The 6355-nt window shown below is 50.1% G+C and overlaps 1 pseudogene across 1 annotated transcript; it reads left to right on the plus strand.

The window, feature by feature from the left end:
* Nucleotides 1–1820: 1820 nt before the first annotated feature.
* LOC309977817 (exportin-6-like) lies at nt 1821–5410 on the plus strand (annotated as a pseudogene). Its single transcript has 2 exons — nt 1821–3400; nt 3618–5410. The product of its transcript is annotated as an exportin-6-like (transcript).
* Nucleotides 5411–6355: the final 945 nt, after the last annotated feature.

Raw genomic sequence — 6355 nt, forward strand, 5'->3', positions numbered from 1 at the left:
TGGTGTTTTACTTCTTTCATGAATGATCCAACTTCAAACAAATTTACATGGCAACCCATATATAGTTCTCTCAATACTCAAAATAATGCCTTTACTAAAACAATTTGGAATGGTGACTTACTGTGGCCTTGGATCCTGCTACAGAGAGATTTGGCATATATTATCAAGAATACCGTTTTATTTAAAAAGCTCATAAAGCTTCATCCTCAGCTATTACTGACTTAGGAGTAGCAGATATATGGAAACTTTCACACTCTACTGAACGGGATTATACATTCTTCTCTAACCCACATAACTCATATTTCCAGGCTGACTTCTAAGTTCCTCGCTTTCTGATTAATGATGTGAATAGCAGGGCTCTAGGCAGCGTTCTCTTATCTGAGCATGCCACAGACTCACTTTCAGTTGACCTTCAGAAAGTATTAGGCAGCATTTCTGCAAAACTTCCTTTAGTAATGAACACTGGAAAAGAAAGTTATGATTTGTGATTCTAAAACTACATAGAAATACAAAACACACACACAGTCACTGACATGAGGACTCTGTATGTATATATACAGGCTCTCTTATTTTTACTGATTGGTATCAATTTTTTTCAGGAGCAAAGTATCATTAATTACAAAAATAAACTAACTAGCAAAGTTCTCATTAAAGATAAATGTGAACTGGGAAGAACATATGGATAAATCATCCCCTGCCTCACTCAAATTGAAAAGAAACAGTGAGTCTGGAGGGAACAGTGAGAAATGTGTGTATTATAAAGTTATAGGTTTTAATAACTTCACCTCATTCTATTAAGCCTCTAACCCCATTGGAATCATAAAAGGTTAATATTGAAGTGAACCCTAAGAGCATAAATTAGGCACTGGCCATTATATCCCCCCAAATGAGCCTTAAGCTATGTAACACTTGATCAGCAGGAATTTCCTCTTTTATTAAAGAAATGAAGATACACTGCATTGAATGACATTATTGAGAATACCTAAAATTTCTCATTATCCTACAAGCACTTAAAATTGCTATTACAGATTTCTGCAGGCCAAATCCCAGTTCCCGATGGACCCCTGCAGTTTATGGAGTACTAGCCGGGAATGTGTTTCAGTTGCCCACAAATACACACTTATATAGTCATATTGGGTATTTTCAGGAGAAAATGAGATATTTTATTTTTATTCTATCTCTAAAGAAGGGTCCATCTGAAATGGCCACAAATCAAAACTGGGGCCGGCGTGTTGGGGCTGTTGGTCGGGGGTGGCCGCGCGGCGCGAGCGGACCACTCCGGGGCGGGCGCGCGCAGGGATGCTCCGGGGTGGGCGCGCGCAGGGATGCTCGGGGCCGGGGGGTGGGGGTGGCGGCGGCGGCGGCCGTGTGGGCTGAGGCTGCTAGGGTAGCGCGGGCCCTCGGGCCTTTCCTGATCCGGCCGCTCGGGCTGCGCCGCCGCCGAGGCCCCTTCAGCCTCGGGGCAGGGCCCGCCGCCGCTTCTGAACGCGGGGGCCGGGGAGCCCCTGCCTGGGCCCGGAGCCTCCCCTCGGGGGTCAGGCCCGGGCGGGGAGCCCCGAGCCGCTGCCCCCCTCGCCGGCCTCCGAGCCCCATGTCCTGCTTTTTCAGTTTCCCTGGGGAGGTGATGAATAGTTCCGGGGGTCCCCGATGAGGTGGGCCGGGGGGCCGCGCTCTTTATAGAGGGTCCCCGCGGGGCCCGGCTGGGGAAGCGGTTGTCTTTCCCCGGGCAGGGGACTTCCCGAGCCTGCCGGGACCATGAGCTGAACTGTGCGAGCGGGACGTGTCCGAAGCCCGAGAGCCAGGCCCCTTCCCCGGCCAGCATGGCATCTGAAGAAGCCTCTCTCGGGGCACTGGAAAGTCTGATGACAGAGTTTTTCCACGACTGTACAACCAATGAAAGAAAACGTGAGATAGAGGAACTTCTTGATAACTTTGCTCAGCAAATAGGAGCCTGGAGATTCTGCCAGTATTTTCTCTCCAGCACTAGGAATGACTGTGTAATGATGTACAGTTTAACGTTTTTTGAGAATCTGATCAATAAAATGTGGCTTGGGGTCCCATCTCAGGATAAGATGGAAATCCGTAGCTGCCTGTCCAAACTCCTCTTGGCTCACCACAAAACCTTACCTTACTTCATCTGGAACAAGCTCTGCAAAGTGATTGTTGACACTGGCCGTCAAGATTGGCCCATGTTCTACCATGACTTTTTTACTAACATTTTACAGTTGATCCAGTCCCCTGTGACAACTCCCCTCGGGCTGATCATGTTGAAGACAACTTCAGAAGAGCTGGCTTGTCCCGCTGAGGACCTCAGAGTGGCTCGGAAGGAGGAGTTGCAAAAGCTGCTGCTGGACCAGGTGCAGACAGTGCTTGGGCTACTGACAGGTATCTTGGAGACTGTCTGGGACAAACACAGCGTGACTGCCACCACCCCACCACCATCCCCGACCTCAGGAGAAAGTGGTGACTTACTGAGTAACCTGTTGCAGAGTCCTAGTTCAGCCAAACTGTTGAATCAGCCAATCCCCATGCTTGATGCGGAGAGTGAGTATATCTGTTCCTTGGCCTTGGAGTACCTGGCCCATCTCTTCAGTCGGATTCCTCCGTCTGCCAGCATCATCCCGTCCCTCCTTACCACCATCTTCCACTTTGCCTGCTTTGGCTGTGACATCCAGGCCAGAAAGATGGCATAGGTTAATGGCAGCAGCCAGAACTGTATGTTGGGTCAGGAGTGCAGCTGGCTTGGGGTCCTGGCCATGTCCTGCATCAATGAACTCATGTCCAAGAACTGTGTACCTATGGAATTCGAGGACTACTTACTGTGTATGTTCCAGCAGACTTTCTACCTGCAGAAAATCACCAAGGATAACAATGCCCACACGGTGAAGAGAAGGCTAGAAGAACTCAATGAGTGCTACATCGAGAAGTTTAATGACCTTCTGCAGCTCTTTGTGAGTGTTCACCTAAGAAGAATCGAGTCCTACTCCCAGTTCCCTGTGGTGGGGTTTTTGACAGTTTTGTTCAAGTACACATTTCATCAGCCTACTCATGAAGGTTACTTCTTGTTTGCATATCTGGATGCTCTTTTTGGACTATCTGACAAGGAAAACGAAAAGCCATCTAGGAGACAGGGAAGCAGTTCTCAACAGGTACGAAGACGCCCTAGTCCTCTTGCTCATGGAGGTGTTGAATCGGGTCCACTTCAGATACAACCAGGCCCAGCTGGAGGAGTTGGATGACAAAACTCTGGATGACGATCAGCAGACAGAGTGGCAGTGGTACTTACACCAGAGCTTGGAGGTAGTGGCCAAAGTGATGGAGCTCCTTCCCACACATGCCTTCTCGACACTGTTCCCAGTTCTTCAGGACAATTTAGAAGTTTATCTGGGGGGTTTCCCTGGTGGCGCTGTGGTTGAGGGTCCGCCTGCCAATGCAGGGGACACGGGTTCGTGCCCCAGTCCAGGAGGATCCCACATGCCGCGGAGCAGCTAGGCCTGTGGGCCGTGGCCGCTGAGCCTGCACGTCCGGAGCCTGTGTTCTGCAGCGGGAGAGGCCACAACAGCGAGAGGCCCGCGTACAGCAAAAAAAAAAAAAAAAAGAAGTTTATCTGGGGTTAGGGCAGTTTATATTTACTTCAGGGTCAGGACACAGGTTGAACATCACAGCAGAGAACGACTGCCAGCAGCTGCACTGTTCCCTGTGAGTCCTGAGCTCCCTCCTGCAGGCTGTGGGCCACCTAGCTGAGAACTTCATCGGGGACGTGTTCACAGTGCGCTTCAGGGACACCCTCACTGTGGTGGAGAGGTTGGTCAAAGTCACTTTGTATGGATCTCAGATAAAATTGTACAACCTTGAGACTGCCGTGCCGTCAGTACTGAAGCCTGATCTCATTAATGTGCATGCTTAGTCCCTGGCTGCTCTGCAGGCTTACTCTCACTGGCTAGCACAGTACTGCAGCGAGGCTCGTCGGCAGAATATGCAGCAGTTTGTTACGCTCATCTCCACCACCATGGACACAGTCACACCTCTGATCAGCACCAAGGTCCGGGACAAATTGCTGCTATCTGTGTGCCATTTACTGGTCTCCCGGGCCACCACTGTGTGACCTGGCTTTCTGATCAGCATCCCTACAGTACAGAAAGCATTCAACAGAATCACCGATGCCTCTACCCAGCAGCTTGTTGACAAGACTCAGGTATTGGTGTGCCACGCCCTCTCTAACATCCTGTTGCTTCCATGGCCAAACATCCCAGAGAACGAGCAGCAGTGGCCTGTGCACTCCATCAACCATGCCAGCCTCATCTCTGTGCTCTCTCGGGATTATTGCAACCTGAAGCCCAATGCTGTCACCCCGCAGAGGAAGATGCCCCTGGATGACACCAAAGTGATTATCCACCAGACAGTGTCTTAGAAGATATCGTGGAGAATATCTCTGGGGAATCCACCAAGTCCCAACAGATCAGCTACCAGTCCCTGCAGGAATCTGTTCAAGTCTCACTGGCCCTCTTTCCAGCTTTTATCCATCAGCCAGATGTGTCTGATGAGATGGTGAGCTTCTTCCCCACTCTGTTTCGAGGCCTTAGAGTACAGATGGGCGTGCCTTTCACTGAGCAGATCATACAGACTTTCCTCAATATGTTTACCAGAGAACAGTTGGCCGAGAGCATCCTCCACAAAGGCAGTACTGGCTGCCGGGTGGTTGAGAAGTTCCTGAAGATCCTGCAGGTGGTGGTCCAGGAACCTGGCCAGGTGTTCAAGCCCCTCCTCCCCAGCATCATCGCCCTGTGCATAGAGCAGGTGTATCCCATCATCGCTGAGCGCCCCTCCCCTGATGTGAAGGCTGAGCTGTTTGAGCTCCTTTTCCGGTCGCTCCATCACAACTGGAGGTGCTTCTTCAAGTCCACCATCCTAGCCAGTGTCCAGAGCGGGATTGCTGAGGAGCAGATGGAGGGTGAGCCTCAGTTCAGTGCCATCATGCAGGCTTTTGGACAGTCCTTTCTCCAGCCTGACATCTACCTATTTAAATAAAATATCTTTTACTTGGAGACTCTCAACACCAAGCAGAAGCTGTACCACAGAAGATCTTCCGGACCACCATTCTCTCTCAGTTTGTGAACATGCTGCTCCAGATCCTGGTTCACAAGTCCCACGACCTCCTGCAGGAGGAGATTGGCATTGCCATTTACAGCATGGCCTCTGTGGACTTTGATGGCTTCTTCGCGGCCTTCCTCCCAGAGTTTCTGACCAGCTGTGACGGTGTGGATGCCAACCAGAAAAATGTGCTGGGGCGGAATTTCAAGATGGATGGGGACCTGCCCTCATTCACCCAGAATGTGTACAGCCTGGTCAACAACCTGCGTTACTACAGACTCTGCAACGACAGCCTGCCCCCGGCACCATGAAGCTCTAGGTGCAGCTTGCTCACCGCCTGAGGGACACCGACTCCTGCCGCTGCCACCTGCACCGCCTCCGCCTGCTGCCACGGGTGTCTCCCAGATGGGCCTCGGCCTCTCCTCGGTTTCTCATGCCCAGAGCGGCGTCGCCTGCCCTCGTCCCCTCCACGCTCCTCTCCTGCCGCCCACCCAGCAGAACTGGCTCCAGGGTGTCCCAGGGGTTTGGAGCAGGCAGGGGTCATGCGGCCAGGTAGTGGGGAGGCACCGGAAAATTCTGTGGGGTGGTCCACGCAGATCATGCGTGTATCAGTCGCGAGGCAGAAACGCCAAGGACAGCTGTGACAGTGCCACCTTCTCATCATTCCACCTCCCCACCCCTCCCGGCCCAGCAAGCTAAGGAGAGGCATGATGCTGGAACTACCTTGGCACTGCTGTCAAGACTCTCCCTCCCTCCCCCTCAAATGCCTTGAAGTCTCTGCTTTTTGTCAGAGATTTGCAGACTCGTGGTTATTTTTGTTGTTGTTCTTGTTTTCTCATCATTCCACTGTGATACTAAGAAACTAAGAAGCTTAATGAAAAAAATAATATGCTTATGTTGTTGTTGTATTAAAAAAATCAAAACTAGGGCATGACCAAAACTATTCCTCATTTTTGAACTTTTTATGGTACTAAAAATGCACCATGTCATCTATCATTTCTTGCTTCTTAGGTGGCTTCATTTTTCAACACTAGTTATTACTACTTCATGTTTGCTGTTCATCAACTTTAAAAGTGACACTTGTCCAATAAAAATAGTTAGACATCCGTGGTAAAGAGATGGCACTTCTGGATTGCCATCTATTTCATCAACTTCTAAGAAGAATTCCTCACATGATGAATAATGAAAGTATGAGCTAATCACAATGAAAACAATTTTACAAGAATCTTTTTTGGCATGTTCTATTTTTTACAATAGTTATGGC

This window comes from Leucopleurus acutus (assembly GCF_964270905.1).
Source record: "Leucopleurus acutus genome assembly, chromosome: X".
Lineage (NCBI taxonomy): Eukaryota > Metazoa > Chordata > Mammalia > Artiodactyla > Delphinidae > Leucopleurus > Leucopleurus acutus.